The sequence below is a fragment of the Dermacentor silvarum genome, chromosome 9 (genome assembly GCF_013339745.2).
Source record: "Dermacentor silvarum isolate Dsil-2018 chromosome 9, BIME_Dsil_1.4, whole genome shotgun sequence".
NCBI lineage: Eukaryota > Metazoa > Arthropoda > Arachnida > Ixodida > Ixodidae > Dermacentor > Dermacentor silvarum.
Genome location: NC_051162.1, coordinates 152,831,691 through 152,855,763, shown reverse-complemented (window position 1 = coordinate 152,855,763; position 24,073 = coordinate 152,831,691). Strand labels below are relative to the sequence as shown.

The window sequence follows — 24,073 nt, the reverse complement described above, 5'->3', positions numbered from 1 at the left end:
ATATCAGTCTGCGAAGAAAAGAAAAAGCAGCACTCTTCAATCGTCGATACTGAACACAGGCTGAATACCGAGAACATTTGCCTTCCTTGACGCTGCGCAACTGTTCAAAATCCCATCCTCGTCGCCATGTGTTACGTTTTGCGCCAGGTGTGCCGAAAAGGATCAGACAAGTTCCGGGTGAACGACGTTTATTAACCAATGCTTGTGGGTTCGTGGCTCGGGCAAGAAGGGGGCCGCTAGCGAGCGCGACTCTGCTTTTCACTTAGTGGCGCATGCGCACTTCGCAGAGTGCTCTTATCAATTGAGCGCCAGCCGACACAACAATCGCTATGTCTATAATATGTCTATTATTATTATTTTATTATAATATATTAATATGTCTAATATAGTACACCTAACACAAGAAAGATTTAAAATAGAAAGTCGTAGAGAAGTAGGAAATTTAGCTACATCACACGAAGCGCGTTTTTGCTTGCAGCATGCTGCAGCAACTGCAGCAACTGCAGCAATGAGCATGGTACAAAATGCATGTGGGAACTGTTCAGCACATGTAAAAGTAAAATATGAATCCGATAAAGGCAATGGCTGCAAAAACAATGTTCTACACTATGAGCCACAACATTTCATAATTCTATCCAGGAACAAGATCACTTTTCAATGAGCTAGTCACATTCCACAGCCGCTGATATTACAGAACAGATCACTAGGGATCTTTCGATTACGATATTTAAAGGCAGCACCACAGTTGTGGCAAGCGTGGAAATATTTAAAGATCAAATTTACGAGCCACGCACCTACTTCTTGCCGCGTTTTCAGCTAAAACGCACCATTCCAAGCTCGTCACTTACGACTGCGCACGTGATCGGTTATGGGGAATGTGCCTCGACAATGTTAGCAACTGTTCCCTGGCAGACTGGGTAGGCTTCGCCCAAGCAGCACTTCAAAACAAGTCGGAGGTGACTGAATTAAATAACGCCTTTTTCCGGCATCACATTCTACAACACAGAGTTCCACAACATATAAAAACGAAACTATCCCGCCAATGCTGAAATTTGCGACTGCCATATAATACAACTTGACGCGACGGGCTTTATCAATATGTGACTGCAACAGTTGAGGCGCGCGAACAATCTTATAAACAGCACGTATTGCGCATCCATATATTCCAGGTGCTCACTTTAGCGCGAACACAAAACTTAATAAAGCTTACGTAACCATGTTAGTTTTGTTTACTGTACCTTTGGCCATGACTTCGCTTCGGTTGTCTCGTCGAACTCTACTTGGCGGTTACAACCATTGCTATAATTACGATAAAATGATGATTTCATACACTTCACCTTATTTGTACCAAATATAGTCGCTGATGCCCCAACTAAGTAAAGGGTTTCTCGGCCACAGAGTAGCTGCAATTTATAAAAATCATAAGTTACGTCGAATTTATAACTAGAGTTAAAGTAAAGAATAATGTCGTCAGACTCGTATTATATGCTTTTGTAATCGGTTAACTTGCATCAATATATCCGTGCTTACAAAAATTGTGATACCTCTTCAGACAGTTTAATTACAACGCTTTCTGAACGACGTAGCGATTGCTTATATGGCTGTTGTCTTCGAAATAACACAAGTATTCATAAGCTATCTATTTAGTCATGTAAAATGTCGGCGCATGTTCACTTGGAGCCGGCAGCATTCAAGTACTAAACATAACATATAAACCTAAAGCAAAATGTTCATTCGTAAAGGAACGCGTAGACGGGCTAGTTGTTAATCATCCTTGGTAACTTGAATCAGAGCGTAAGTGAACAACACTTACATGCATGTACAGACTCGCAACACTAGCACCCTCTCCCCCCCTCTCCCCCAAAAATACGCCCTCCACTTTTTCATACAAGAACTCACATTTACAGTGACGCTCGCAGTTAAAGGACGTGTTATTCATTAGTAGCTAGATCAATAGAAGTGTCCGTTTAGTTTGCGTCCCTGAAAGTGCATATTTATTAGCCAAAGCTGCCACAGGCGGCCCGATTCGTCCTTAGTGTCGTTTGTCTGCTGATGTCACGGCTACTCAGTTTCGTAGGCATTACCTAGAGCAAACAGTGTTAGACCCCGCACTAACTCCACCCATAACAAAAATCCTTTATATCCGTGGCGCATACAATTTTTACGAACACGAATAATGAAAGTGTCAGTCACGATGCAGCGCATTCACCTATCAACGATAAATTTTGTTCAAGGCAGGTCTGGAGTGGTTCCCTCTGCAAAGTGCTCATTCAGCGGCCAGCCAGAGGAAATAGATGATTTCTTTTTGTCCTGCAAATTTTTATTATATTAGGTAATCACAATATTAAAAACTCGGCTACGCAGTGTTGAGATTAATTGGTTAGCGCACGTGATTCTCTTTTACAGCGAAGCTGTTTATGGGTAGTTTCCTGCGCATCGATGTCCGTAGGACAAAAACGTGGGCCGATTCCGAAAATTGTGCATTACCGGGCATACACGCTGCGGAGGAGAAGGAGGCTTCAAGCACTCCGCCAGCTGGCAAAAATGGGTTAAATATCTTGCGGCCAAATACAAACTTTATCAGATATTAAACTGATAAGAACAGATACTGCACTTAGACCCATGTCGGCCATGTCTACGTTCACACCATACACGTGTACGCCATACCGCGTATTCAAACTAGTGCCTACCAATCTGCGTGTCTTCTGTCTCCTGACGTCGTGCTCTACGTAGGCTCCTTTACTCAGTTCTGTTCTGACTGTGAAATGGCAAGGTCGCATGTTGTACGGTCTGAAAAAGAACAGCGTACTGACCAAGAACGACGGCGTCAACAGAAAAGGGAATGGGCGTTGCGGAAGGAGACCACCGACGGTGAGCGGACCGCGGACGCCAAATGTAAGCATGCTGCCCGCCAGGACCACGAGGCAGAAAGAAATAAGAACCGTCTATATGGCCCCGATCCCGCAAACTCAGTACGTTTCACCGGAGCAACGATCACCACATATGCAGCTTCGCTGGTCATCCACCTTCATGGAGTGGAATGGCACTGAATTTGTTTGGAGCCTCTGTTCTTGGTTTTAGCGACAAAATGTGCTCGGCAGTTAAAGGTTTCGTACTGGATCTATTGGATTGCCCTGCTAAAATCATCCCCAATTTTCAAATTAAACATTTAGTCTTTACTTTATTTTTTCTCCCTCCCACAGACTGCATTTTTTATCTATAATTGGTAATTTCCACACTCTAGTTCTTTTTTTTGTCCTTCTTTTTTAACCACCTTTCATGGCCAATCCCCTACTCTGGGTATGCGCCAGAATCATTCAGGGTCAGAACGACAAGGGGATAAATACAGCCTTGGGATAAATACTACCTTGTTCATTGCGTCGTTTTCCTACCTTGGCGACCCGGAATAGAACAGGCTGGCGCTTCCAACGGAAACGATGGGCCTTCTGCAGCGCAGGCGCAACTCGTTGAAGCAGATATTGTGCGTATTCCACCGTTATTGGGTCAACGTTCTGGCATTTCTTTCCTGCCAGCTGAAGCAAGCATCAAGGTCTACCACATCATGTTGCAACAGGTACGTTTCACCGAATTGTAATCGGTGTGGCGATGCGAAAGTGCACGCGAAATTTGTGACATTCTGGCAAACCAATCAGACCCCCACTCGTACGATGGACTTAAGCGTAATATTGTGGATTTATAAGCGAGTCATGCCTTGGCTACTATCCAGTTGTTGGGCCTGGGTCGGTTAGCAGTTTTTCTGTCGGTTGGTCGGTCGCTGCCTAGTTTGTCGCCGGCTAGATCCAACGCCATTGACAAACTCGCCTGCTGCACCCGGATTCCAACCTCGGCCCGCCAGTGCAGCAGTCCAATGCTCTAAACTTTAAGCCATGAATGCACATTTACTTCTTACTGGCCAACACTAACTAGTTATTTAAGATGGTCGCCACGTGTCTAATAATAAGTTAGCATTCTAAGGATACTTCAAGGACTTTCCGGGAGCAGACAGTTTATTCGTGATCGGGTCGCATCGAGTACGTAGGAACATGTCTTGAGAAGTGACCTAAAGTGACTGCTGAGATTCCAATGATTTCAATAGCCGTTAATTACCCTTTCTATTACACCCACCGCCACTAGATCCATTAGTTGAGGACGCAAGTCGTCCAGCGCAGCATATCGCTCTAAAATATGAAGACCAAGGCTAGCCCCTACCACTGAATTCAGAGGTAGCTTGCTATTTTAGATGTTTTACTCTTCTTAAGAACGCATTTCTCATACTTGCTATAAGATGTCTCAGGGCGTGGCTTTCTGTATTTGTTTATCGATTTATAGAGAAGCCAATTTCCCCGGAAGACTGCTCGCAACAGTCCTAAGAATCCACCGCCGGTGCCTTTGTTTGCATCCACAGATACCCACGCTGCCAACTCTAGGAAAGTTTCCCTAAATTTAGAAAGTTCAAATTTTGTCTAGGAGTTTTTATTCATATATGGGGGAGTGTTTGGACATAGAAGTGGCGGAAAGAAAAACTCTGAAACTTGAGAAACCACTGCATCGACACCGCCATAATCGGTGTGTTGAAGTGCTGACATGACGACCGTAGTTCGATTTCAGCCGGCGCACATTACCCTTTAATTACTTTGCAAAGTATGAATTGTACTTGTACTGCAGCGCAGTGGACGCCTCCCACCAAGCAAACTACCAGGTATAGATGTTCTGGGTGCGTCAATCGATCAGATCTGTGCTGTATATTTATTCCTCTTTTGAATGAAATATTTGTTTGTAACCGGCATAGCCTGCAGTATGCTGCAATACCAAAATAAGTAGTAAATGCAAATCACGGTATCGATATCTTTTAACCTCCTTTTCGCATCGATATTTTTTAACCGATTGTATTTATTGTAACATGCACTCCCTAACTCAATGCCTCTTCGTAGGCCTGTGATGTATTTCTAAACAAAAAAAAAATAGAGGGACACGTATACCTAGCGCCGACGACGACAACGTGGTCGAAGCGCTGCGCAGCCGAGTTTGAACGCTAGTTTATCCGGCACTGCCCACAGGCAAATAAATTTTGTAGAGAATTGCATTGTACAGTACAGTCACAGTGATCACCTGTTTGGACGAGGTTTGGCATGAAGGGAAAAATTGGATGCGTACCTGCATGCATCCTTTGCTGCAATTGATTTGTAAGCGTCTAATCGTGGTGGTGATACGTCAGTAGGTCACGGCGTGCAAGAAAATTGATTGCACGTACTTATATTGTTATTGTGAAGTGCCACACTGTTTTTACATTGCGGAAGTCTTGAAGGGTCATCTGATGCCAGCTTACTTAGAATTCCTGTAAGATTCCGTGTCAATCTTGGCATGTTCCTCTTGTCGAAATGTGTTTTCTGTGTCGAAATAACCATTAACTGCCGAACCCATCTTCTGTGAATATAGCTTTAAAGAAGAGGCTGGGTTGTTAGCAATAAGAAATCTGGTTTGCACAAGCAACATGATTTCAGGTTAGGCGCCGCGACCACATAAACATGAGTTGATCAACTCATGTTCAATGGTGTTTATAGCCTCTACAGAGCAGCAACAGCCTCAACGGCCCCAACGCACTCGATGTCTACCGAGCCACCTCGACGACTTTGTGCTCGAGTGAAGTTGCAGCGTTCCCGCGCATGTGTGTGGGTGTGGTATCGCGCGTGTGACAGTGTGCAGAAGCAATTGACCACGAGACGTGGTCAGTCAGACTGGGGTGGGGTGTGAGCGCTCGCATGTGCCGCCTATCTCATCACTAGCGCCACCTACAGCGCTGTTACGCCGACTCAACGCCAAGCCCAAGCGAGGCAGGGCTCTGACTCCCGTTCGCTACGACCGCCGCCACGGACGGTCATGGTTTTTGGCGCGTGCCGCTATGTTTTCTAATAAATAAGTGTTACCCTGTTATTCTCGCCTCAGCCTTCACGCCTCAGCCTTCACGCCTCAGCCATCACGCCCAGCCCTCACATCATCGTGGATGCCTCCTGCGGCCAGGGAATGCCGTCCACGCTTCCCGTGCTCTGGATCACTGCCCCATAGCATCATCGCAATCTCAGCCAGCAAGTGATGCCGTCCACGCTTCCTCGGTCGCTCTAGGGCAGGACTCTACCGGTGATCTCATCCAAGCCATCGCCAAGCTGAACCCCCAGGTCGCGCTTTTGACGAACGCCTTCGCATCCGTAGATGGTTGCGCCATTGCACGTCACACTGAGACAGCGCTTCGGTCCCACCGTCTTGGACCTGTCCTGCCTGGGTACGCCGTACACGCTTCCCCTGGCGAGAATATCATCATGAGAACTACTTCGACTCCTCAGCCACCAAGGTATGCCGTTGATGCTTCCTTGGTAGTAGAACCGGCTGCCGCGACTACCACAACGACCGCACTGTCCGTGGACACTGGCCCTGGTTCCTCGGGCAGCTGGACAGTTAGCGTGGTGGAGATGATAAGCTGCGACTTCCAGCAGCCGGCTTTCGTACAAATACCGCCGTTTCACGGCTTTCAAGATGACGTCATCCTTTGGGTTCGCGCTATCAATGCCATGGGTGACCGTCATGCTTGGACAGAACAAAAACGGAGGATGGTTGCGGCAAACCGACTTTGCGGTGCCGCCAAGGCGTGGGGCAAGTACGAAGTCATCAAGCAGGGGTCCTTGCTTGAATGGAGTGCAGCTCTTATAGCTTCTTTCGACCCACTTCCTAATGCCTGCGCGTCCCCTACATCCCCGACCGTCAGCTGCGGCTTGTCGTCGTCGAAGATCGCGGCCGAGAACCGAAGGTTCAGCAACAGCGGCAGCGCATCGATCCCTCAGTCGCCACCGCATCAGTCACAGGTCTCCGGTTCGAGCATCTCCACGTCGGCGTCCTCCACTTTTCATAGCGTACCCGGCAGCGAGGCCTCCAAGACAGCGGATGAAGCTGCATCCGAAGCGTTGATGGAGACAGAGGCATGTGGCGACGACGCGGCCAATCTGCAGTATGGAAGCCGCCGTGGCTCTACGGCTGCTGAGCGCCGAGGATGATCGAAACAAAAGCGTCACTCCGGCACACACCACCCCTGCCGCAAAGGGGGTGCCGTCCAGCAACCAAATGGCCCACCAGCCCGTCTGACGAGACGGTGTTAGACCTACGTCTCAAGCAGCGAGAAACCGACCAGGGCCTGAACCGATTGGCCCAGAGTCCTGCAATCATCCTCCCTTGGCTCAGAAGCCGCGTGCAGGCCCGTTCTACCCGGTGCCGTCGTCGTGCTCGTCTTCGGTAGTGTCAGTTACACCTAGTCACAAGGGAGGCATCACAAGACAGCCTTCACTGCAGGATGCCTGTTGTCCGAAGCCACCACCACACCAGGGGAGCAGTTGCAGCACTTCGGTATCTTCTAGTATTCAGCAGCAACCAGCCCTGACACCATGTGATTCCAGCAGCAGTGGCGGTGGCAATTCTTCAGTTCCGATTCATGCTATCAGAGATCCTTATTTGGCATTCAGGCAAGCGGTAGCGGCCATTGACCAGAGCCATCTATTACCACGGTCGCCTATTTCCGCGAACGCCCCTGCTGTCGCTGTTAAGCATTGCATCCATGCAGGTTTCAAGGTGCCCCCTTCAAGGTCAGTGCGACGCCCAAGGCACAGTGGCCACCGCAACGAAGCGCCACGTCAGAATTGCTCCGACTGTGCCTTCGGGTCATTCAGAGCATCACCATCCTTGGACAGCCTCTCCAACTCTTCCTATGATAGTCCTCGGAAACCTGCGGAGAGGCGGGGAAGATTTGTAGTAGTCGCACCACTCGCAGTGATCAACGAAGCACCCTTTGAGGGAATCTCCTTGACTTCGGGTGAGACGGACAGCACTGAGCGGTGGGATGGTCGTCGGCGAGACCTGCGACCAGCGCGCAACCATCAGTGCCGCCAGCCAGAGAAGCTGGTTGCGCGCTGGACGGCTCACAGATGACGACTTCAATGCTTGGACGGGTTGCGTGATTCGAGGCGCGCCGAAAACTTGCAGCGTGGCCGAGTGTAAAGATGAAGAGATGCACTTGGGCTCGGGCGCTCGCACACCGGGTGCTAGAGGGCGAACGAGGAGAAGAGGTGGACGAAGCAGAATATAGAACAGCCGGCCCAGGAACGGGTGCTGTCTCTGTGTCTCTCTCATTCTTTACAATACATAAAATTAATGTGGTCAATAAAGTACGCATTCATTATTACTGCGCGCATGATCTCTACGTTATTGAAGTAGTTTTTTTCGCGGAATCGCCGAAGCCAGTACTGACACCATTGGCAGCAGAAAGGCGCTGTCGTTTACGTTGGTGTGTCGAAATGACCACTGCTTGCTACCCGTTTGGTTTAAGAGGCATGCATTGCATCTTTTAAGTTACATAATTAGTAAGGATAGCAATGCGTGCAAATACACACATAAACACCCTTGAGCAAAAGTATACGGACTTACCGAAAAAACTGAATTTCTTCGTCATTAACATGCATAAACTGAAACTGACAAGTTTACTGGAAAGTTCGCAGTGCCAAGTTTGAACTGCAGTCTTTAATTTCAAATTACATTCACATTCAGAGGATAAAATGAGCTTTAGCGCACAATCCCTGTCACTATACTTTTGCTCACGGGTGTACGCAGTTACTTTTATTTAAGGAAGCGCCGGCGTCTGCCATTGGCAGCTTTCTAGAACGACAATAGTATACTGATGTCGATAGCGAGCCGTGTCACTGCTTCTCAATTGTTGTGTGTGCACAGTACAATATAAAGAATGGTTGATTTCAAATCCGTATAATAAAAATTTATCTATAAGAGCAATTTTCTTCATACTAATGACGTAAGCTACAGGCCAAATCCGCCAATAGCAGAAGCATAGATTCGGTGACTTTACTAGGCCTAGCTTCGAATCAGTGTGATCGCCGTCGGCTGAAACTGTACGCGACAGGCGCAACCTGATCTTCCTTGTATCCGACAACGCAACACCATTTGACAACGATTACTTGCCCGTCCATATGGAGCATAACTTCTCGGGGCTGCAACTTGTTGCGCACACTATTTCACGATTGTCAATTTCTCGACGCAATCATCGAACGCCGCTGTCGTCTGCCGTTCGTTCTTAGAATTCTGTGCGTCTGCGCAAGGCACCACTTTATCAGTAACACAATGTGGCTATTAATAAACTGAGGAGGGGGCTAGGTAGGTGACCCGAAGCAAATATTAAAGCTCATAAAAAAAGAAAACTCCGGAACTCACATCCATGCTGTTTTTTTAATGACCGACCTGCTCGCCGCAAATTACCCAGTGAAATTAATTGGCATCTGTTCACCGCTGCAAACTGCCACAGTTGTCCTTTAAGAGCCTCATTCTTTCGCTAATGTCCTTATCAAAGAGGGGGCGGCTACTGGAGCTCATCGCCGGCCATGAGGTCGACGATGGGCGTCCTAATAATGTGTTACGCCATATGCAGAGCCTTCTCGGAGAGGGAACTTCAAGTTTTGGCGAGAAGGTTCTATAACAACGTTTCTTACGGCGGCATTTTTTTTCGTTGGTACAGTTGCTTCTCGCAACAGCTTGTGGTTTTACGCTCTCCGTCCTGGCGGAGCGCGAAGACATAATCGTGGAAACTGTGAACCACCATCCTCGTACGCCTTCCGTATCGCATCTGAGTTTATTTGACCATGATCCAGACATATCAGCCATGGCTTCCCAATCAGCTTTGAGTGAAATCGCTGAACCAGTCGACGAGTTACGTAAATTTTCTGAGCTTACTGCCACTACAACACGTCCTCGACGCAATCAAAGCCGGGTTGATTACCAGCACCAACCTCGTGAGCCACTCCGGCCTCATTTGTGGGCCCCACGTTCACCGTTTTCCTCTGATCGAAATCAAGAAAACGCACCTGGCCCAACTCCGTACTGCTGGTATTATCGCCGCTGTCATGCTTCCACCAGACGGTGCACACAACTTGGCTGGTTAGGAAACTCGAACCTAGATCGCTAATAACGACGAGCGCTTCCAAGGGCAGCAAAGAGCCTTTCCTACACTACTCCCGCGACCGGTCACCGTTTACTCATCGATACGTAAGCACTCTCGTCCACACTAAGCACACTCTCGTCCATACCACCCACCGCCCGTTACCACCCGTGTGCCACTTACAAGCTGTTAACGGCTCCTGCATCCCCGTGCACAGTAAACGGGCGTTGCAGGTTAACTTCCTGCATCGCACGTTTCGCTTTATTTTCTTCGTGGCGATAGTCAGCCATGCCATACTAGGAACAGAGTTCCTCTAAAGTTTCTCCATGCTCGTGGACATGGCCAACAAGATGTTGCTTGACTTTACCATGGTTATTTTTGTGACTGGCAGAACATCCACATTCTATCCGTTTGCGCCTTGTATCCGTCGTACCGTGCCACCACCTTACGAAAGTTTGCTTTAAAAGTTCCCATCCGTAACGGCGACGTCCATTCGGACAAAGCCTGTGAAGCGCTATACCGTGTCTCAAATTGTAACCATAGGACAGACCACTCACGCCACACCTCGTTGACAGGCTACGCATCGCTCACCCATGGCAACACACGATATAAATTGCCTTTGCTAAGCCATCAAGTAGTTGGTCGGTGCCCCTTCATATGGTATCCAAGAAAACTTGCGATAGATGTCCTTGTGGCGATTCTTGTGTCTGTCCAAGATATGCTCCAACTGTAGTCTTGAATTGTTTTAACTGTAGTACGGTTTATACAGTTGAAGACCAGCGCTCCACATTCCCTGTCGTCCTTTTGTCTCAGCACATAATTTAATTTTGTACGCGCTGGAACATGGCTTTTCTAAATTCCAACTAAGTTAACTCTATCTCTCCCCTCAATGCTGCACTTTCTTGTCTGAATTCCGCAATCATACCTGATCGTTACCCGCTTCACAACATACACAAATGTATCGTCAATCTACGCGGATGGACCCTATTCTCAAAACTTCACCGTCACAAAGCCTACCATGGCATTCCTGTCAAAGCCGAGGACGTTAGCAAAACAGTCATTCTTAAACACGTATGCATTTTCAAATTCACGCGTTAGCATTTCGACCTACGAAAAGCCACTCAAAGCTTGCAACGTTTATTGGGTATCATTCTTCGTGGCATGCCGCTTCTTTGCACGTGTGTTAATGACGCCCTTGTCGCGAGCACCTCTTCATCCGAGCATCTCAAACATGTCCGCCTTGATTTCAAGTGCTTCACCGAACATCGCCTGATTACCAGCCCGGATAAGCGTGAATTCATCGTCCAGCCTTTGGAATTTCTGGATGACCTGTTCAACAGCAACGGCATTTGTCCCCTCCCCGACTAAGTGATAGCTGTCATAGACGTTTCGCGGCCCGAATCAACTGCGAAAGCTAAGCCCCTTCTTGCGCTCATCAACTATTTTGAAGGTTCATTTCTTGATGTGCCGTTATTGTGCAGCCTCTGGAGGCATTGCTCTGTTCTACAACAGATAAACCAATTTCTCTAATATGGTCTGTTCGTGTCACCACCGCGTTCGTCGCCATAATGGAGCTGCTTTCTGCAGCCATGCTCTTCGTCTCACAGGAGAGCGAATTGCTCTAACGAGAGTAAAAACCACTTGCTTTCTTTAGTAGAAAACTTTCACCAACCAAACTGCGTTAGAGCGCTCTTGGTACAGAGCTACTCGCGGAGTACCTTATCGTAATACACTCAAGGACGAGAGGAATGGGAACCGAGAGGTCCGATTTGATTCATCATATTATAGGAAGCCAACAAACATAGACATCAAGGACAACATCGTAGACAGTACTTGTACTTAACTGAATTAAAGAAATGATAAAAAATAACGGAAATGAAAGTGCATGAAAAAACAACTTGCCGCATGTGGGGAACGATCACACGTCTTCGCATTACGCGAGCGATGCTCTTACCGACTGAGCTACCATGGCGCCGTTTTCCGTCCACTTTCTGTTGTAGTGTTGTTTTTACTACTAGAACTAAACATGGAGTGTTAGCCAGCGCCACCACTCACAAACCTTGGCTACGGATGCAGAACATCCTTTCTGCCGCAGACGTCACGAGTACGTTATCTTTCTGGGTGAAATCAAGTGGTCAATCAGCTAGTGTTTACGGATGACAATACACTAAATCAAGCATTTCAGTCATCCATAACCACTTGTTTTGCCAGAGAAATTCGAGAATTAGCATTTCTTGGTAATTTTGGCACTAATATTTGCACGTCAAAGGCAAAGACAGCATAGGGTGGCTTCTTTTAGAATGGTAATACCTTCACCCTACCACATCTTCCCGACATTCAGCAACCGGATAGTGAAATTCCCACCATCCGCTCCTCGCAGTCTTCAGCCATGAACGTCAAAGATGTTGTCTATCGTGATCATGATAGCTGTGTTTCTGATCATGAGGCACTCGGTGACAGCGAACTTGTACTGGCCATTACGGCCCAATCTCGCCCACACGAAAGGGAGGAAACCGGGAGGAGGTGCGCCGTCTTCCATCGTGCGCGATGCACCAAACGTTGTTACAGATCGGGAAAGGGCAGCTTTCTACTCCAGCTGCCACTGGTTATGTGGCGACTGCGCGATCCGCGTTGTTGCGATCTGCGTTGTTGGCACAGTCTATGTGCGTCGTTGGCTCGTAACTTTGTGCGAGCTGTGTGTGCGCGGCGCTGAGGTTGCATTGAAGTGATAGAAAGCACGAAGGTCACTTCGTTCTCTGCTGTGGCTGCGTTTCATCAAGCCAGCGTTTTGACAGCGAGTGTCCGCGGTTTGTGAATTTAGTTAGCAGGCAAATGTTTACAAGTTCATGTGGCAGATAAAAGTACTATCCTTACTTTGTATGGCTCTAATCGATGCTTCGCCTTTCGAGTGAAACTGCGACATTTTTTTTCCATTTCTCAGGCAAAATACCACCGAAAGTGCCCGCATGTTTTGAAAGATGACTTGATCGTCCGGTTTAAGAAACAATGATCATTGAGTAAGGACCTTTCTAGTGATTTGCTTCAGCTAATAACAAGTTGTCCCTCCACACCTAAGGAATTAATTAGTGTAATTCGAGGCAAAAGCCATTTCGTCATTCCGGCTGCCCAGATTGGCATGCAGCCATGACGTAATACTTAGAAAAAGTTGAAACAATTTGTCCTTAATTTTTTCACGCCTGGTTATTCGCCCATTACATCAAATGCTGCCTAATGCATTATAAATATAATTAAACACTTAGCAGATTTCTTGACAAACTGGCGAAACAAAACAAGATATATGCATCATGTGAGAGTTACATTGTTAATCCATCCATGTAATCAGAAATGTCAGTAACTTGCTTGTGCTCAGCAGCATCGCAAGCACTTGCTTGCGCAAGAAAGCGAAAGTTTTTAGCCGAATGGGCCCTAACTAATGTTCGTTCAGAGCACCTTGTCGTAGTGTTTCTCTTTCTTTTCGTTGAATTGCAGCAAGCAATTGTTTGCTATACATAGATAACAATTAAGTAAAATACTAGACTTACCAGGAGGTGGCTGATTTCTCTCTTGACTTTATATTGAAGCCCGTGATATTTGTGGATCATGGAATCAACAAAGCATTTATATTAGTACATATGCGTGAAGATTGAAATGGTAATTTTCCTACAACATATTAGGATTGAAAACCTGTTAGCTTTAACTCTTAGTTGCGATATTGTAAAAGATACGTCATGAAATACCAACGCGCCCAACCCCTGAGCCTCGTGTTCTCGTTGAAACAAGAGAAACACGGCCAGTACCAAACGTAAATCTTAGCATCTCGTTCTAGTGGCCGGTCAATGTGTCGTTTTGAAGGCTAATGATACTGTCAGCCGACAAGAAATTACAACACGGTTGAAAAAGTGCAGAGGTTCGTGTCTAAATTTTTATAATATGCACCATACGAGAGGTTGCGGGACAGAAACAAGAAGTCGAATAAGCCGCTGTCGCTTCTAGCAGAGGCATATATAAATTTGGACGAGAAATTCACTTTGAGCTTGTGAACCTAATTACGGAATTACAACGCATAGTACCGAGGAATTGTGTTCGCGATCCCATCCCCTTTTGTAGTAAGTTACGCGGAACAAAAGGCTGGTGACTACGAAGCCGAGCGATATCGTTTTTTAGGCGGCCCACGCGCTTTCAGGAATGTCCAATCTGTAGTGCCAGTCAAATTCTGAGCAGCGCGAATGGTGTACAGAACTAAACCAGGGGTGAAGTTGAATAATGGAAGTAGTGTAACACAGCATCATACCTTCGGTTATGTAAAAAATGAGGCAAAAACAAGAAGTAATGATGTCAAAAAGAAGCCAAGGGTTTTACAAATGAGATGTTTGCGCCTTCACAAAAACAGATTCACGTAAACATTTCACAGATGTAAAATGTTTACGCTTTCAAAAAAGCTTGTCTAAGAAGTGAGAAGCTCCGACGCTTATCAACGGGTATAACTGGTGGTGTCGTAACAGAAGAAAAGACGCAAAAAATGAGGTAGCGTGGGCCTACTGGTCCTTCACTAGTAATAATGACAGCCAACACTGACGATTTTTAAGCAGAATGCTTGGTTGACAACAGTAATCATGCCTAATCATACAATCCTTGCAGTAGCCTAGTTGTATACTTGAATTACCCGCAGGCAAGAAAATAAAGAGCTAGCATACTTTTTTTCAGTAATAAGATATCTGTGAGTTCAGAAATACGGCAGGCTATATTTTGTCAAGCGATATGAGGAACCTCAATGAACACTTCCACAAATGCAAAGACAAACATCAACGTATTTCTCCGCCTCAGTGAGCACTAAAGACTGCTAACTATAAAAGGGAGCCTAAGTGCTATGCTAGAATATCATGAAATTCAAGTTATAAGTAACCGACTATCTAATAAACTCTGGTACAAGAAGAAATAGTCACGCATTGGCTAATACACTACTAGATGAGTACGAAGTACGTATTTGGTATAACAAACCGCTGAAAAAGCGGATAAGCGAATGGATGCAATTCCATGTTAAATGTCCATAAACAACAAATAGGTAATATTGTACCTAACACATTGATTGACATGAAAAATGGAAAAACATACACGAAATACATCTGGAATTCCAATGAACTTGCAGCGACCACATATTAGTAACAATTAAGCAGAACCCGTCTCACGACGACTGTTGACGGTAATGCGTTATCATTGAATCGGTATAGCAGCACAACGTATTGCCACAGTCGATACGAGTTTTGTATGGGGCATTTTCGGCAGCGGGACTCATCTTTTGCCCCTCCTAAGAACATTCGGCGCCCTCTGGCGCCGCCAGCGCGAAGTCTGGGGTAACATTTGAAATGCATGGCGAAAGCAGAGAAATAAGTCATGCCGAAACCGGGCTCCTCTCCATCGCTTCTTTATGGAAGTGCTACGCCATATAGTGGCACTGCGGAGACGTCCGCCAGTGGCCTCCGAGACGAGAGTCGTGGCGCACCGATGCCCGCAAACGCTGAAAATTGTCCTCTCGCGTACCGCACAATCAATGAAACGTACCCAGTGCCCTAACTTGGCGAGAGGTTCATTGAAGAGCGCCACACACCCAGGCATTTATGGCGTTGCTCGCTAAAGCGTCGGGGCGAAAGGCGTTCATCGAGAAGCGGCACCTACCGAGTGCACTTATGGTACAGCCTGAAATTGCGTCGGGTTAACCCTCGTCAGGAAGGTTCCTGCCTTTGTGGCTCGCGTTCGGTACCGCTCAGAATCGGAAAGTAAGGGAACGTTTTTTTTTGTTATTGTATAATGGCACATATCCAGGGGCCCCAGCTGGTATCAAAGAAGTTCATTGAAGACTAGCACAGCATAAGTGGAACATGCCCTGTGCCCCAAGTCGGCGTCAAACAGTTTCTTCGAACATTAGTGCCTACCTAGTACCGCGTTTACAGTGACCCATGCTGGCTGAAAGTGCTTCGTTGAAGAGAGGCACGTATGTGTACATTATCACGTACTCAGCGTTCCAATTTCATCCGCCGTTTGCTTTCGAACCCTGTACTTCAGCTTACCAGCCTGATGTGCTAACAATTCTACCACGGACTAACCAGTGGCCCAGTAGGCGAGAAAACGCTTGGATAGATATGCACGCATACGTACATACAAACGCACGTACGTTCGTACGTAAGTACATACATACATACATACACACATACATACATAGATACATACATACATACATACATACATACATGCATGCATACGTACATGCATACATACATACATAAACACACATGTACACATGAATACATACATGCATACTTACATACATACATACATAAATAAATACATACATACATACATACATACATACACCACTAAGGCCGCAAACCGCCCAACTCGTCAACACGTAAAATCAAAGTCCTAACCATTTTAAATGCTAACGCGAGAAGCATTCTCAACAAAATAAAAGCTCTGGAAAGTCTTCTACTGGAGCCATGATCCTGATAGAGTAGGGGTTACGGAAACATGGCTTTCTCCCGAAATATTTGATGATGAGCTTGTTCCTCCCAATTATGTCATTATTCGCAAATACCGACCTTCCCGTGGTGGTGGCGTCGCTTTACTCATCAAAAATGCCTTTCATATGTATGCCTTCCCGTTGTGACAGACGCCGAGGCCGTTTTCTGCCGGCTTCTTTGTGATGGCACCCCCATATTTATTGGTTGCATTTATCGAAGCCCATCTTCAGGTTACGAGTGCATCACCACAATTCAAGACTTCATGCAACATTACGTACGCAGCTCTCGTGTCCTGCTAATGGGAGACTTTAACATTCCGGACATTGACTGGACTACACTTAACCACACATCGGCTGCCGCGGACGCACTGATAGACCTAATGTTGAACTTTAACCTACATCAAATCGTATCATCTCCAACGCGCACACAAAACACAACTAAAAATATACTTGACTTGATACTTATTAGCCAACACTTTCCAATAGACCAGGTTCAAACTGATGTAGTAGAGGGCATATCTGACCATAACTTACCTATCTGCTTGCTGCCGCTCGGCTTTAGCTTTGCAGATCAACAGCGTAGATCAACTGTAACCGATTTTAAAAGGACAGACGATAACAGTGTGCTAACCCATCTCGCAGATGAGTTTGAATTTTTTTCACAGCTAGCTTCCGATGTAGCCACTGATACTAATCTACTTTGGCTCAGGTTCAAATCTACTGTTATCCACTGTATTACTAACTTCATACCAACGAAACTAAGGAAACCAACAGTGAACAATCCTTGGATAACACGTGAAGTAATTCAGGCAAAGCGAAGAAGAAAAAGACTGCGCAGGGTGGTGAAAAACACAACACTGCCAGCCGTCCATTCGGCACAAACTACACTGCGCGAAAGCAGAGTTCAGACAGAAAGCAAAAAATGCCAAACAATACTACTTCAGCGTCACCCTTCCTAGTTTATTAAAGCAATCCTAACAGGTTTTGGAGACACCTTCGCACTAATAATTCCACGGCGTCACACACGGGTCCCGAGGAAAGAGAGGAAAAAGCTAATGCATACAACAATTTCTTTCGCTCAGTATTCACCACAGATAACGGTATCATTCCTCCCATTTCATCCCTTGGTCCATCAAGCCTTGATTGTCTTGAAGTCACAGATGCAGGAATACTCAACCTACTGCTAAACATCGATCCTAAAAAATCCAGTGGCCCAGACGATATTCCAAACGAGTTCCTTAGAAAATATGCGGAATGGTGCAGCAAGTATCTTGGGCTAATTTTCCGTAAATCACTTACGTTGTCTCAGCTACCAGACGACTGGAAAATTGCCAAAATAATACCCATTCACAAATCAGGAGACAAGTCTTCAGTAGCTAATTACCGTCCGATATCTCTTACTAGCACTTCGTGTAAGTTGTTCGAACACATTATCCTAAAACACATAACCGTTTTTCTTGAGAACTAAACTTCTTGTCCCTGATCAGCACGGATTTCGTAGCGGTTTGTCCACTATCACCCAGCTAACCGAGGTAGTTGATGACCTCGCACTTAACATCAACAACCGCGGCCAAATGGACATGATTTTACTTGATTTATCAAAGGCCTTTGATTGCGTATGTCATAGTAAACTAATCGCAAAACTAAAAAGTGTAATCGGAGAGGGATTATTTTTTCATGGATAAAAGATTTTTTGACAAACCGCTCCCAGTTCGTGCTTTTCGAAGGTATTAAATCAGAAACTGTCCCTGTAACTTCTGGAGTTCCTCAAGGTTCCGTCCTGGGACCACTATTATTTTTAATCTTTATAAATGATATTACAGAAAACATTGACTGTAGTATCAAGCTCTTCGCAGACGACTGCATTATTTATAAGGAAATTCACAGCATTACAGACCACCTTAAACTCAGCGCGTCCCTTGATAAGTTAGTAGACTGGTGCGCTAAATGGCAAATGTCCATTAATGTAAAAAAATCCGTAACCATTGCAGTAACACGTAAACAGAATCCGTCCCAACTCACTTACACTATTAATGGTAAACCGCTAGCGAATGTTCAACAACATAAGTATTTAGGCGTTACGTTGACGTCAGACCTCAGATGGGACACACACGTTGCCAACATCACGGCAGTCGCACTACGCAAGCTATTCTATGTAAAAAGATGTTTAAGAATGGCACCCGCGTCCTCAAAGCTTCTAGCATACACTACATTCGTAAGACCAGTGTTAGAATATGCTAATACAGTTTGGTTCCCTCATTCCCTAACTAGTATAACAAAATTGGAGTCGGTACAGCGCAAAGCCATAAGATTTGTGTATAACAAGTATAAACGCACGGACTCTCCCACTAACCTTCTGACTTCTTCTGGCATTAGGACTCTATCCACAAGAGCAAAGCAGGCACGTCTCAAGTTTCTGTACCAACTGCTGCATCACAGCTATAAGATAGATGTGTCTAAGTACGTCGCGTTTTCACAGTCGCGCCCGACTCGTCATAAGCATAAATACACATTAATTGAATATTATTTCAACAACGACTCGTTTGGGCAATCGTTTTTCCCACTTACGATACGTGAATGGAATCGGTTACATCAGGATATCACGGACGCCGAAACAGTGTCCGCTTTCAGTGCAAAGTTAGAACATACATCTAACCTCTAGTACCACCCCCATTGCCACGCACACTCTCTCATTTGAACGCTAGTTCCGTCTTCTTAGATTCCTGCACTTATACCATGTATTTCCTTTCCTAATATTTGCTGGTGATGGCCTATGAAATGTGTACCGGTTTTCTTGGTGAAGGGATTGCTTATGCTGTTGCACATAACTTCGTTGTTATACTATCGCTTGCTTGCTCCTTTATTCCATTCCCTTTTTTTAACAGATTGCAATCCTGTGCCTGGTTGTGCTTCGCGTTGTTTTTTCAGTATTAGTTAATGTTTCCACATTGCGCATGATCGACAAGGCGTTGATTCTCTTTGCTTGGCAAACTGGTTGTAATCCTTCCTCGTGGTTGTACTTCATTTCGTGTGCGCAGCATGCATGTTTTTGAAATGTTAATTTGAATTTGTGCGTGACTTTTGCTTTAAATGCCTTGTACAAGAGCGCATGTTTACAAAATGTCATTTTTTTAACATGACTGTCTCTTTGTAATGCCCACCTGCTATGCTCTCAACTGAAAGTGGCAGTATTGAAAATAAATAAATAAATAAATAAAAATACATACATACATACATTGTGCCATCTCCCGCAATGGGTATCGGTGGTAGACATGGCCGGCAGATTCGCAGTGATAGCAGAGCGGACGGTGGTCTGGAATGCGCCATACGTGTCTTGCTTGGAATGCTGCGCGAGGCTACGGGTCGGCGTGCTCGCGGCGACGGCTGTGGTGGACGACGGAAGTGCGGCGTTATCGGGCCCTGGCGCGGTCGCGGAGGGGGCACCTGCCGGCGGCCTACGGCGGCGCACGTCATCGCTTCCGGCTGAGGCTGCGGGGATTGAGGTACTCCGAGTGACTGTTGGATCTTCTCGCGTACAACGTTGGCATTCGAAGCCACTTAAGGCTGTGATGAAGGGGACAACTTCTGAAGCCCCTCCCGCACGGCCGCTCTGATGGTGTCGCACAGGTCGTCTGTGCCCAGTGATTGAAATTCGGCGTAGCTTGTTCAGATCGTGCGGCGGTTGAATTATCGCTTCCTAAAATGTTTTCTCGATGTTGGTGGCCTCGCGAAGAAACTCTTGGATGGTCTTCGGTGAGTTTCGTATCATTCCGGGGGAAAGTTCTTGCTTCACACCACGCTTGAGTAGGCGAACTTTCTTATCTTCGCAACTTTCCGGGTCGGCGTGGAGGAATAGACGGCTCATTTCTTCCGTAAAGATGACAGCATTCTCGTTATCCAGGTGCATTGAAAGCTGTTATGCGGCTTCCAATAGAACTTCGGCCCTTTCTTTTCGGACAACACTCGTGAAGGTTCTGAGGCTGTTACTGCGGAACAGGTCCCACGTTGTAAGGGCGGACTCTCGGTTTCCGAACCAAGTCCTCGCGGCATCTTCAAAGCAGAGGTATAGATGGCGCAACTTATCCTCAGAGGACCAGTTGTTGAAGGCTGGTATCCTTTTGAAAGTCTCGGGCGAGGTTTCCAGGTCGTCCGACGAAGCTGCACGGGTGGTTTGTGGCACCCTGGGTTGCTCATGTGCGATGGCTGCATGGTATGCTGCGTCCGTCATCGTGGCAGTTGACTTGCCCACAAACGCCCTGGTCCGCTCAGGTAGAGGTCCGTGCTCCGGCTGTAACTGTTGTAGCCTGTGCCTAGCTCGCTGGTCCTTCGCAATGTTGGTAGTGTGAGGAAGAAGATCGGCACGCTGAACAGCCCCATTGCCATCGTGTGGCTCATAACCAGTTCGCTCTCTGGCTACGCCCTACCTGCTGGTGCTGCGTTTCTCGCTGCCGCTCTACAACCCAAATAAATCCCCTTTACAATTGGATGAAGTGCTGGGGTACGACCGGAAATCTGGAACTTCGCAACCGGACACTACAGCCTTGCTTCATTATGCCGGAAGAAGGACCACCACAACCACGACCCGCTGCCTCGGTGCCTACCTTGGTCTGCCCTGGCCCGTTACGTCTACGCGACCCACCCATCTTCATTGGTACAGAAGATCATGACGTAGAAGACTGGCTGGCTGAGTACGACAGGGTGAGCAACCACAACCACTGGGACGACACCCAAATGCGGAGTTATTACGTGTCGTTTTACTTGAGCGGTGTCACCAGCGTGTGGCACCGAAACCACGAACGTGATCTCACGACGTTGGCGGCCTTCAAAGCTAGCGAAACGGAGGTATTCGGGCGCCGCGCCATTCGCAAGCTTCGCGCCGAGCAACGTTTGCGTGGTCGTGCACAACAGAGCGGGCAGACATTTACCGCTACATAGAAGATGTTGTCGAGCTCTGTAACCGCGTTGACGCCGCAATGGCTGATGCCGGGAAGATCAGGCACATCTTAAAGGGCATTGAAGACGACGCCTTCCAGATGGTGCTGGCGAAGAACCCGGCAACAGTGTCAGAACTCGACAGTCTCTGCCAAAGCTTCGATGAACTACGCAAACAACGCGTAGCCACCCGCCAATCTCTTCCACAGGCCACTTCAATGTCGAGCTTGGCTGTTGCCCCGGATAACACTTCGCTGTTAGCACAGATCAAGGACTTCGTCCGTGAAGAAGTTGCCCGTCAGCTTTCGCTCATGCCGCTTACACACGGCCCGTCGAGTTCTCCATTGGCGCCCGCTCTGCAATATGTCATCAAGGAGCAGGTAGCCGACCACGTCCCGCCTTCGCTCCATCAGGCTCCGACTGCCGCTCCCCTGACGTACGCCAAAGTCACTGCGAGACCTAGACTGCAGACCTACGGTCCACTTCGCCCACATTTGCGCCCGCCTGTATCCCCTCCCGCTCGACCAGTGGTACAGCGTGCGCGACCTCAAGACCATTGGCGCACGGAAGACAACCGTCTGATTTGTTTTTATTGTGGCCGTGCTGGACACGTGGCACGTCACTGTCGCCTACTTGCACCGAACGTCTCCAACAATGCGCCTCCATATGCGCCACGTTTCCAACAACGGCGCAATTATTCGGACAGCTATGATTCTCTTCCCGCCGCTGAGACCGCCTTCCCCGCTCGCCGTTCACCGTCTCCTCGCCGGAGCTCCGTTTCGTCCATGCACCGTCGGCGGAGCCCTCTGCGCCAGGAACACTGAATATCGCAGTTCAGGAGGCAAGAACTGCGGTGTCAGCAAAATGTATAAGGCCTCACAGTTCACCAAAAACGTTATTGAAATCGCAATAGAAATAATATTGACGCTAGCCCTAGTCGACACCGGCGCTGCACTTTCAGCGATAGATGCCCGTATTTGCCGCAAAATTGGAAAAGTGACGACACCGCTTTCTGGATTATCCCTTCGGACGGCCAATGCGCAGCACGTCAAGCCATCCGGTGCCTGCACCGCTCGTGTCGTCATTCAGGAGGTTCTCTATGTCATCGAATTGATCATGTTGCCATCATGTTCTCACGACATCACATTAGGATGGGACTTTCTCTCCACACATCATGCGATCATCGACTGCGCCCGCGCCGAAATTGAGCTGTTTTCGTTTTCGACAGATATTATCCATGCCAACTTGTCTCTTGTCTCAAAAGCACCGTTTCAGAAGATACCATTTTACCTGCCTTGTCTTCTGCTTTTGTCAGTGTATTTTGTGCCTCTGTAGATGCCGGCACAGTACTCTTCACGCCCTCTGAACTTCTAGTTCGCCGCCGATCACTACCACTGCCGTTCGCTGTTCTCGACTTCATCACTGGCGTCTCTCTGATGTTAGTGTCAAACCCGTCGGCCGAACCAATTACTTTACGCCGCCGTGAAAGCCTTGGGAGAGCAGAGTCACTGATTCCCCTTCAATCTTTGGCACAATGGACGACTCCGCTTATCTTGCCGCCTCCTCAGTCGCTGCCGCATTCTTTTACGCCGTCTATTGCCAGTGACCTTACGACGACGCAGCGAGGCGAACTTGTTCACTTGCTCCAAGGCTTCTCTTCCTCTTTTGACTGTCAAGCAACGTCACATGGCCGCACAACGACTGTTTCGCACACTATCGACACCGGAAGCCATGCACCCAATCGGCAGCGTCCGTACCGAGTATCGGCGAGCGAAAGAGGTGTTATCGATGACCAGGTGAACGATATGCTTAAACGCGGAGTCATCCAGCCTTCTTGTCGTTCCTGGGCATCACCAGTCGTCCTGCTTAAGAAAAAAGATGGCACCATACGATTTTGCGTTGATTATCGAAGGCTTAACAAGATTACTCGAAAGGATGTTTACCCGTTGCCACGTATAGACGACGTACTTGACTGTTTACAAGGAGTGGAGTTCTTTTCTTCCTAAGATATCCGCTCTGGCTACTGGCAGGTGCCCATGGCTGACGCTGACTGTCCAAAAACCGCGTTTGTAACACCAGATGGCTTGTACCAGTTCATTGTCATGCCGTTTGGTCTCTGCAACGCACCCGCCACCTTTGAACGCATGATGGACGGCATCCTGCGCGGCCTGAAGTGGCATACTTGTCTCTGCTACTTCGATGATGTTGTCGTGTTTTATACAGATTTTCCGACCCATCTTCGCCGTTTACATCAAGTTTTCACCTGTCTCCGGAATGCTAGTCTCCAGCTTAACTTGAAGAAGTGCCTATTTGCAGCTAGAAACTGACTATACTAGGCCACGTTGTCACCAAAGAAGGCATTCTTCCCGACCCTGCTAAACTTCGTGCCGTATCCGAATTCCCGAAGCCCACTAACTTGAAAGCACTATGCAGCTTCATTGGACTATGCTCCTATTATCGACGATTCGTTCGCAATTTCGCTACTGTGATCGCACCCCTGAACCAACTTCTCCAAGGCGACAATGCACTTTCTAATTGGTGGGAAGCGTCTGACGAAGCGCACCACTCTTGGCCGCCTACTTACGTCTCCGCCAATCTTGCGCCATTTTGACCCAAGCCTACCTAGAGAACTTCACACTGACGCCAGT

At 47.3% G+C, this 24,073-nt stretch overlaps 1 long non-coding RNA gene and 1 pseudogene across 1 annotated transcript in view; both read right to left on the bottom strand.

Moving 5' to 3' along the window:
- Window positions 1-1,241: 1,241 nt before the first annotated feature.
- The window catches only part of LOC125939948 (uncharacterized), a 43,032-nt gene continuing 20,200 nt past the window's right edge, over window positions 1,242-24,073 (bottom strand). Inside the window, exons 3-4 of the long non-coding RNA XR_007463188.1 lie at window positions 13,522-13,547; window positions 1,242-1,403 (exon numbers count right to left, since the gene is read on the bottom strand). This is a non-coding gene — a long non-coding RNA (uncharacterized LOC125939948). The remainder of the gene's footprint in view (window positions 1,404-13,521; window positions 13,548-24,073) is intronic.
- On the bottom strand, window positions 2,454-2,633 carry LOC119465475 (U2 spliceosomal RNA; annotated as a pseudogene).